The 10,509-nt window shown below is 37.3% G+C and overlaps 1 long non-coding RNA gene across 4 annotated transcripts in view; it reads left to right on the top strand.

Moving 5' to 3' along the window:
* LOC141518089 (uncharacterized) overlaps positions 1-10,509 on the top strand; it is a 253,311-nt gene that overhangs the window by 32,444 nt on the left and 210,358 nt on the right. The gene's annotated exons all lie outside the window — the stretch shown is intronic.

Genomic DNA, 10,509 nt, shown 5'->3' with positions numbered 1-10,509 from the left:
ATGTGTAGTTCTTCATCTTGATTTGTTCACACTGGAGTTCTGACTCTACTTTTGACAGGAATTCCTGTCTACAAATCCCAACTACTCTCCACCTGCCTCTAAGTCCAAACAGGAGCCTGGAGCCTTTCCATACATCTTAAATCCAACCCATTCTAGGCACATTACCTCTCTGAGGTTTAAATAGAAGATGCAGAGGGTTGTATCTCATACTCCATCAACATCCTAATCTTATTTTAAATGCTTGTTGGAATTTCTTTCTTTTGAGACTTCAGTCTTCAGTCTGACATTAGTGCTTCCACTCATCATGCATGTCACTCCCTCTTCTGATCTTTCTGTCCTCATAATCAGAAGACATAAATACTGAGCCACATCTCCCAGAATCCTGTGCAGCTGTTTTCTCAGAGAAGTGAAGTGACTTGTCCAAGGTCAAATAAGTAGTAAATAAATAGCATCCTTCAATGAAATAAAAGAAATCACACATTCTTTGAGTGTGAAATGCTATTTTATATTTGAATTTTTCTCTAGGAATTCATTCAGCTCCAGGATGTTTTTTCTTCTTTCTAAATATAAATAACAAGGTGTGATTATTCTAGAGGTTTTTTTTTTTAAAAAGGGCAATATGCAAATGAAACTCATATCCTTGGCTTACTGAAAAAGGTTTAGAAGGCATTAGAAGGTAATTATGAGTATCCCCCCACTCCATTCTTCTGGCACAAAATCTATAGACACCCAGAAGAGATATGTGCTGTATTTCCAGAACTGATAAAGATGAAACTCTGAAAGGATGTAACTTGCAGTCATGTCCATTAGTACTTTGCTAGTAGATTATGAGCTCCTTGAGAATGCAGATTGGGTTTTTTTTTGGTATCCTTAGCACTTTAATACATGATTTGACATATATATTAGGTGCTTAAGAAATTTGATTTATTCTTTTTCTTGCTGTTCTCCCTCAAATATGGTTTGAAAAAATATTTGTAGTCAGTTGTTTCCTTCTCTTTTCATATTAAAATCCTTTTGATATAACCTTGACTTCAGGAAAATATTGAATGTCCCAAAGGTCTCAGTGCATTTGTTCCTAGATTCCTCTACTCTGTAGATTGTTTATAATTCCTGATTTTTGTAGTGCCCTAAAAAAACATCTTTCTTTTGATATAAAATTATAAAAGATTACAACTGTTTTTGTAAGTATGTATCTTTAAGAATGATAAGGGGGCCAGAAGGAGTGAGTTAGTAAATGGCTTGTGTTATATTTATAGAGATCCATTGACTTGAAGCATCATAGGGGTAGGATTTTCATTTTTGTGCTTGATGTCCATCATGCATCATAGTTCTTTTTTTTAGGTTTTTTTTTTTTTGCAAGCAATGGGGTTAAGTGGCTTGTCCAAGGTCACACAGCTAGGTAATTATTAAGTGTCTGAGGCCGGATTTGAACTCAGGTACTCCTGACTACAGGGCTGGTGCTCTATCCACTGCACCACCTAGCTGCCCCCATTATAGTTCTTTTAAAAAAATTTTGCTTTTATTAAGACAATGGGGTTAATTGACTTGCCCAAGATCACACAACTAGGCAATTATTAAGTGTCTGAGGCTGGATTTGAACTCAGGTCCTCCTGATTCTAGGGCTGGTGTTCTCCATTGGGCCATCTAGCTGACCCCATCATAGTAGTTTGCATGAAGAATGAAGGGACCTTAAAGATCCTTTTATCCAGTCCTCTAATTTTTACATATGGGAAAACCAAGACCAAGAGAGTTTAAATGACTTGCCCAAATGACAGGCCGCACATGGCAGAGCAAAGATTTAAGCTTAGGTACTTTAACTTCAAATTCTACATTCTTTTCACCACTTCATTCTGTTTGGGCAAGGCAGTGGTACAGTATTCAGATTGCCATTCTAGGGTCAAGAAGACCTGATTCTCATAGATTCTGGCTAGATGACCTCTTTTGCCCAGCCAGATCTCCAAGATTGAACCGTTGCAATCAGCTCCTCATCTGCATCATTAGAAAAAATTTCCTCACTGGGAATCCCCACCACCAATGAAATCACGAATCTGAACCACTGTCCTATGCTGTGTTCTAGAAGATGCTTAATAAATGCTCAGTAAATTGAGTTAAATTCTCATTGCAAATGCAATCCCCCTCTACCCCCTTTTATTACTTCCAGTTATTTGGCCAGCTCATGGCACAGTTAGAGTGTTGTGATTGAACAAGGTGAACTTTGAGCCACTTCATGTGCAAATTCCCTAAGGGAAGTATCCTGTTTCTGAGAAGGAGAATTCTATCTTGGTCTTAGTGCAGATGATGGTGAATATTTGAAATCACTACCCTGACCATTGCTGAGCTATTGTCACACTGATATTCTGTTTTGGGGGGGTTTAAAAGTATTTCTAAAAAATATTTTATTTGCAGTTTATGAATCACTTTCCTTACAGTTCTGTGAGGTTGGGGAATGATGATAACAACTGCAATTTATGATTATAAAGTGCTTGAAGTTTTGCAAAATATTTTACATTAATTATTCAATTTAATCCTCACACAACTCTCTGAGGTAGATGAGGCCATTATTAGTGCTCTCCTTTCCCATTGGCTGACACACCTAGCAAGCACTGTAGCCTGCCTCTTAATGGAGCTGTTGCCTGGTTATAAGTCCAAGGCTCTTCTGGTGCTCAGAAATCCTCTAGGCCAAACTTCTTTCAATCTATAGGAGGAAACCAATTTCCAGAGCCAGTAGTTCAGGATCACAGACCTACTTAGTAGCAGAAGTGGGATTAGAGATCATTTCTTGGGTTTCAGTCCAGGGAGATTTCTTGGCTCCTTTTTTGGGTGGAGGGGATGAATATCAGAATCTTGAGATCACCTAGTACAATGTCTTCATCTTTCAGTGGAGACTGAAGCCCAGATGGAAAAGTAAATTGTTTAAGGTCATGTGGGTACCAAGAAGTCTTGATTTGAAAGTATCCTTTGGTTCCAAATGAAATATTCTTTGCACTATACACAATTGTTCATTTCTCTGATTTCATTACCTTCATTTAATGCAACTTCCCCACTTGTAAAAGGCAATGCTTGGATTCCACCCTAGGTTTCCTGATTTCAAATCCATCGTTCTATAATGCCATGTCGTCTCAAGTATGAATGCCCCCATTTTACAGATGGGGGAAATGAAGCTCAGGGAAGTAAAGTGCCCAAAGACCTTACTCCTCACTAATCACCTTAGCTTCTATTCATATATAGCTCAGGACTGGGGGATAGCATTACAACACTTTCCTGACTGAGTGCACCACAAATTTCCATTATCTAAGTTTTAGATTTTGATTGCTGAAAATGGAAGCTCTTTAACTTTTCTGTGATTATCAATGCATTTTCCATGTTTTTACTTCTCCTTCCAAAACATCTGTGCCATCTCTCCCTTTTATTTTTCAGAAGATGGCCTTGCTTCATACTTTGCTGAAAAAAAAATATGGCCATATATTATGAATACTATCTTCTCCCCATACCTAAAATTCATCAAGCATCAGTTGTCATCCATTCTTCTTTTTCCTCTAGTCTCTGAGGAAGAGGTGACCCTATTCCTTGCCAAGACCAGTCATCTGGGGCAGCTAGATGATGCAGTGAATAGGGTGCTGGCCCTGGAGTCAGGAGGACCTGAGTTCAAATCAGACACTTAATACTTACTCTGCTGTGTGACCTTGAGCAAGTCACTTAACCCCTTTATCTTGCAAAAAACAACAACAGCAACAACAAGACCACTCATCTACTTCACTAATTGAAGCCTTCTTCTCCTGTCTCCTACAGAACTCATCCTTTGTTCATCTCCCTGCTTGCTTCCAATGTTTAGTGACTCTTTCCCTGCTGTTTATACACATGCCAACATCTCCTTTATCTGGTCGTTCTAGGCCCTCAAGCTACCGAACTATATATGTATATACATGTCTACATAATCCATCCAGCTATCTATCTATCTATCTATCTATCTATCTATCTATCTATCTATCTATCTATCTATCTGTCTATCTACCTATCTGTCTGTCTGTCTGTCTGTCTGTCTTTCACAGCTAAGCTTCTCCAAAAAAGATGGATAGAGAGATTTAAAAGTCTTTTTTCCTTTTTTAGTTGCTTTTTCTTCTTTACTATACACTCATTTATTAATTTCTTCTTTTTTTTGGCAAGGCAATGGGGTTAAGTGGCTTGCCCAAGGCCACACAGCTAGGTAATTATTAAGTGTCTGAGATCAGATTTGAACTCAGGTACTCCTGACTCCAGGGCCAGTGCTCTATCCACTGTGCCACCTAGCTGCTCCTTATTAATTTCTTGAAAACTGATTTTTGTCCCTCTCTTTTCCTGAACCTCTCAACTGAAAACACATCCTCGAAGGTTACCAAACTGTTTCTTAATTGCTGAATTCGATAGATCCTTCTCAGTCCTCATCTTCTGTTCAGTCATAGCTCTCCTCCAACAGGGGGAAGTCTCATCAGATTGGTTTTATGGTACATCTCCTTCTAGTCTTTCTAACTGCTTCGCTGACTTGTGCAGCATTCTGGAGTGAGAGACAGTTCATTATAGAGAATAGAAAGCTAGATTTGAACTCAGAAAGGCCTGAATGCAAGTCCTACATTTTAGCCAGACCTCAGTTTCCCCATCTGTAAAATGATGGACTCAATGACATCTGAGGTCCCATCTAGCTATAATATGTGATCCTTTCCTGGATCATCATTCATATTCCTTAGCTTTTATCATGAGCAAATAAATGAGCATTGTGGATTGAGAACTAGACTTGGAATCGGGAGGATATGACTTTAAATCCTGTCTCAGACACTTATTGGTTGTACAAATCTGGGAAAGTCTCTTAAACTTTCTCAGTCTCAGTTTCCACATCTGTAAAATGAGGACAATAATAATGCCTCATAGGGTTGTTTTGTGTCTCATAAGAGATGGAATAATAAAAATGAGTATTTTTAACTACCACTGTTGCAACCACCACCACCACCACTACTACTACCACCATTACTGCAAGTACCACTACCATTAACTTCTGCTATTAGCATCCCCACCACAACTACTATTGCTATTATTACTGCTACTGCTGCTGCTACTACTGTGGTTACCACTACCACCACCTACACTACCACCTCTAAACCCTTTGTCAGGTTCTCATTCTCTTGCTTGAATACTCTTTACAACTTCTTCTACAAATGATTTTTTCTTGCTTCTAATTGGATTCTGCAGATGAGGATCTCTTTACCTTAAAGCATAGCACATTTTATTATTACATAGTCCATTAGGAGAGGGAAAAAGGGCAATGTTCCTATTGACTGCCATGAATGTGGAAACTCTCTGGAATGTGATAGCCAAAATCCAGAGCTTCCAGGACAAAAAAATAATCTGAACAACCAGAAAGAAAGACTCTAGGAATCAAGAAATGACAGTTGGGGCAGCTAGGTGGCGTAGTGGATAAAGCACTGGCCCTGGAGTCAGGAGTACCTGGGTTCAAATCTGGTCTCAGACACTTAATAATTACCTAGCTGTGTGGCCTTGGGCAAGTCACTTAACCCCATTTGCCTTGCAAAAACCTAAAAAAAAAGAAATGACAGTTAAGATCATACAAGAACTAGGAGTTATCACTCTGGAGGAGCAGAGCAAAGAATGGGATATTACAAAAGACAAAAGAGAGAGACCTACAGCCAAGAATAACTTATTCAACGAAACAGAATAGAATTCATGGAATCTCACATATATTCTTCCTGAATCCTTTGAAATCTAATTTCCTAATATCTAGGGAATATGTTGAACTCTTCTCTTATTTCTTGTTTTTTCTTCCTTCTTCTTTCTTCTTCTTCCTTCTTCCTCTTCTTTTCCTTCTTCTTCTTCTTTTCTTCCTTCTTCTTCTCCTTCTCCTCCTCCTCCTCCTCCTTCTCTTCCTCCTCTTCTTCTTCCTTCTTCCTTCTTCTTCCTTCTTTTTTCTTCTTCTTTCTCATTCTTCTTTTCTTCTTTCCTTCTTTCTCCTCCTCCTCCTCCTCCTCCTCTTCTTCTTCTCCTCCTCCTCCTCCTTTTCTTCCTTCTTTCTTCTTCCTTCTTTTTTCTTCTTTTTTCCTTCTTCTTTCTTTTCTTCTTTCTTCTTTTTTCCTTCTTTCTCCTCTTCCTCCTCTTCTTCTTTCTTCTTCTTCCTTCTTCTTCTTTCTTCTTTTCTTCTTCTTCTTCTTTGATTTAAAGCAAACACTATAGTGTTTCCATCATTCCATCATAGCTGGAATATTAGTTCCTCTCTTCTGGTGAGCATCAGACTTTTCTGTTGTTACTGCCTCTATCTTAGGAAGGATGAAATCATCACCAGATCAAGTAAAGTTGTTATTACCTGCTCTACTTTTTCCAGAGACAGTCACAGAAGATGTCTACATAACTGAGTCTTTCAACACAACCATATTATACATCCGTGAAAGGCTCATGTCCTGTTTCTTGAGCTCCTTACCTATTCTGTCTTCCTATCTGGGTGGTCCATAGAATATTCTGATGACAAAATCAGTTTGATCCCTTTCTTTATCTTTACACACAACCTTTCCACTATACTTTCTCCTTTATGTTCATGGCAGAAGTGTTTAATCTCAGAATATATCTATAGATATGTTATTGGGCTCAATTCCCCAGAACATATTTTAGAAAGGTCACTGGCAAACTTCACTAGCTCTAGGAAAGAGCAATCAAGATGATTATGGAATTGCAGACTATACCAAATCAGGATCATTTGAAAAACCTGGGATTTTTTAAGCCTGTGAAAGAAAAGACAATTTGTGTGTACGTGTGAGAATTGGGGGAGAGATTGGGAGGGAAGGGCCTAATAATTACCTTCAAGTATTTGGAGAACTGTTATGGGGAAGAGAGATTAGGTTTGTTCCACTTGTTCTCAGAGGGAAGAATTAGAAGACTAGAAAGAAAGTTGAAGAGAAATGTATTTAAGTTCCCTAAAAGGGGACAAAATCTAACAGTTAGAGTCATCCAATAATGGAATTTGATGCCTCTGGAAAGAGCAAGTTTTCCATCTAGCCTTTAAATCAAGGCTGAGGATGATGAGATTGTTAGTGCTTACCAGTTTACATCTATAGAAAAAAGCTAGGAGTCTGAGAACCACATTCAGCCAAGTTAAGCCTTCCAAAGTGAAATCTTCAGGCTGGCACTGTATTAACACAATTGCAAAATGGGATATTATCAGCAGAAATGCTGTGACTGCCATCTCCACTCCAAGTCCAGGCAAATTCTTTCTTTTCATATAAGAGAAGTCATAGAAATATGGTCCAAAGGGGAATGGGACTGGACCTGGAAACATTTAACCTTTTGTCTCTTAAGGAACTGAAGGAGAGACAGGTACTTTGTATTTTCTATCATGTGGTTATGTAATAGATAAGTTGAAGTGAGTCAACCTGTCCCAATTTATTGGTCTGGTCTCATTGTACTGCCAGTGGACAGGCTCAGCTAGAAATGATAGATTTAGAGAAAAAGGTTAGCTACTGTGCCCTTTTTAAGTTGAATAGCACTGAATATACATTTTATAACTTTAAAAATGAAATTTTTAATTCTTTTAAACATCTTTAAATTCTTTTCTTTTTCTTTCTTTCTTTCTTTCTTCTTCTTCTTCTTCTTCTTCTTCTTCTTCTTCTTCTTCTTCTCCTTCTCCTCCTCCTCCTCCTCTTCCTCCTCCTCTTCTTTTTTCCTTCTTTCTTTTTAATTTAAAATGTAATTTAATTTAAAAATGTTTTGATTAGGAAGGGCATAAAGTGTCATTATTTAGGGATGGAGATGATTATGAGCACAAAAATTAGAAAACTATCTAGAGCAATGAAGAAAAATTAGCAAATTAATAACTTTGGTTTAGGTCATTGTTTGGCTTAATTGAAACTTAAATTTGATTGCGGATATCAGTTCTCCAAAGTGTTGACTGATTCTACTGTAAATTAAAAAATACCACTCTCACTTATTCATATTGATTTTATATATTTCTTCAATCACTTCTTGAGACACTCGCCACATATCCTAAACACCAACTTGACCAAGATAATTGGGAAATATAAAGAAAAGAAAGTCAAAGAATGACAGAATTTTAGACTTGAAATGAACATCAAAGACCATCTATTTCCAACCCAAAGCTTAAAGAATTCTCTCCTAAAAAATACCTGAATAGTATTCATCCAATCTCGACTTGAAGACCTCCCAGGAGGAGTAAACTATTGGTTCTCATTGATGTTGCATTTATGGACAGTACTCTTTGTTAGGAAATTTTCCCCTACATCATGAACTTGCCTCTGCAACTTCTGACCATTGGTTCCTGGTGTTACTCTTTAGACCAAACAAATTCACTTAATTTCTCTTCCATGTGGTGGCAATTCTTGTTTTTAAGGAATTTACAGATTTACATTCTTCTCTCTCTCTCTCTCTCTCTCTCTCTCTCTCTCTGTCTCTCTCTCTCGGTCTCTGGCTCTGTTTCTCTCTCCCTCTCCCTCTCTCTCTGTCTCTCATCTTTCTATCTCTGGATAAGAGGAACATAAGGTAGGACCTAAGTGCTATAAGTGCAATATACACAAAATGCTATTAGGAGTTTGAAAGAGGATAAAAAAAATCACTTCTGGCTCTGACTGCGTGATCCAATGTTTCATGGAAAAGGAAACATTTGGTTCGTGGAAAATGAATAGAAATCCTATAAGGTTGAAAATAAAGACTTTTGGTACTTAACTGTTTATGAGGAGCCTGCCTACATAGGCCATGGAAGCTAATGAAATTTAAAAACTGTTTTTTCTTTTTTAAAAAAATTATTTTAGTGGCTTGCAGCTATCTCACATCATTCTGAGTGTCTATAATCCAGGTCTTATAATGCTTAAAGTCCTCTTGTGAGAATTGCTTGTGATTAGTTATGATGGAACTTTACCCCTTATTATTAGACCATTTTCTGGTGATATAAACAGATTGATGGATTTGTCCAACTCATGCTGCTTATTGTTTAAATGTCTCATACCTGCATCTAGCCTGCAGGCTGTCTCATCCATCACTCTTGGCCTTAAGAAATTTCCATATATCTTCTAGATGGTAAGTGATCCAGAACACATACCAGATGTTGGGGATCCTGGGACTTGGGGCTATTTGCATAACAGAAGTTGGCTATATTTCTGCATTTATCCTTTCCCTAACAAACAGCTTGATTGACTTAGTAGCTTTGTATGGGAGTCTATTTCTGGGCTCAACTCTGAGACTTGAGAGATAAATTGGCTTGATCAGTTCTGTATGTTATATGGAGGTGATGAAGCCAGGGGAATTAGACTAAAGTACCATGACAGTTATTTCATTTTTGTTGTCTATCATTTTCCTTTCCTCCCATCACCACTTCCCTTGCCTCTCCCCCCACCATAGAAAAGATAAAATACATAAACAGTAATGAAACATTAATTTGTTGACTTTGTTTTAAAAAGTCTATTAATACACTTAACCCCAAAACAATGAAAACATACTGTTTGTATGTTCCCTTCCTTTTTTACAGAGATGGGCTTGTTCTGTATATATTTTTGATTCTATCTTCTTCACTTTAGATTTTTCATATAACTTTGTGATTTTACATATTTTCCATGTTTTATGGTGAAATACCATTGCATCTATGTTCATTTTTCACCATTTTTTCAGCCTTTTCCCAATGGCAAGGTAGATTGTTCCTTCCCTCCCTCCCTTCCTCTCTTCTTTCCCCCCTCTCTACCTTCTCATATATTTTTCCTTGTCCTTAACATTTTTGCTTTTGCACTAAAGTTGCCAAGTATCAGAGTATATTTTGAATTGTTTTTGAGGATCTTTTTTTCTACCATATCATTCTGATATTGAGGCATACGTTCCCAATTATTTTTGTGGGTTTTTTTTCACACAACTAAATCCATGAAATAATATTTCTTGAGCTTTGGAACATGTGATAAACCCATTGCACCAGCTACTTTCTTTGCTACCAGTGAGACATTCCATTGAACTTTTCCAATTTTATATCTGCAGCCGATAATAGTCAACGAGGTTTTTATTTATTTATTAAGCATTTACTTTGTACACTGGGCAACAGAAGGGGGAAATGAGCTGGACTTGGAGTTGAAAAGGAGGAAAGGAGGCCTGTGGGAAGCTGCAAAGCACTTTCTCCAATTCTAAACTTCCTTTAATAATGAAATCCCATACTTAAAATTTTTTTTTACTTCAACATTCAAATTTTAATTTTGAGTTCCAAAATCTATTTTCACCTTCCTGCCCCACCCATCTACTGAGAAAACAAATAGTTTTATATCCATTATACAGGTAAAGTCATGAAAAGCATATTTCCATAATAACCATTTTTTAAAAAAGTGAGAAAAATAAAGCAAATGTTCTCCTTTTGGAGGTGGAGCACATTTCTCATCATATATGTATGCTTATGTTTGAGAATATCTCATATTCAAGATGCTGGCATCTGGTTCCATATTGCTTGGACACATATGTTTCTATGTATGTGATCTAAATATATACATACAT

This window comes from Macrotis lagotis, chromosome 3 (genome assembly GCF_037893015.1).
Source record: "Macrotis lagotis isolate mMagLag1 chromosome 3, bilby.v1.9.chrom.fasta, whole genome shotgun sequence".
NCBI lineage: Eukaryota > Metazoa > Chordata > Mammalia > Peramelemorphia > Peramelidae > Macrotis > Macrotis lagotis.
This window is presented reverse-complemented; position numbering and strand designations above follow the sequence as displayed.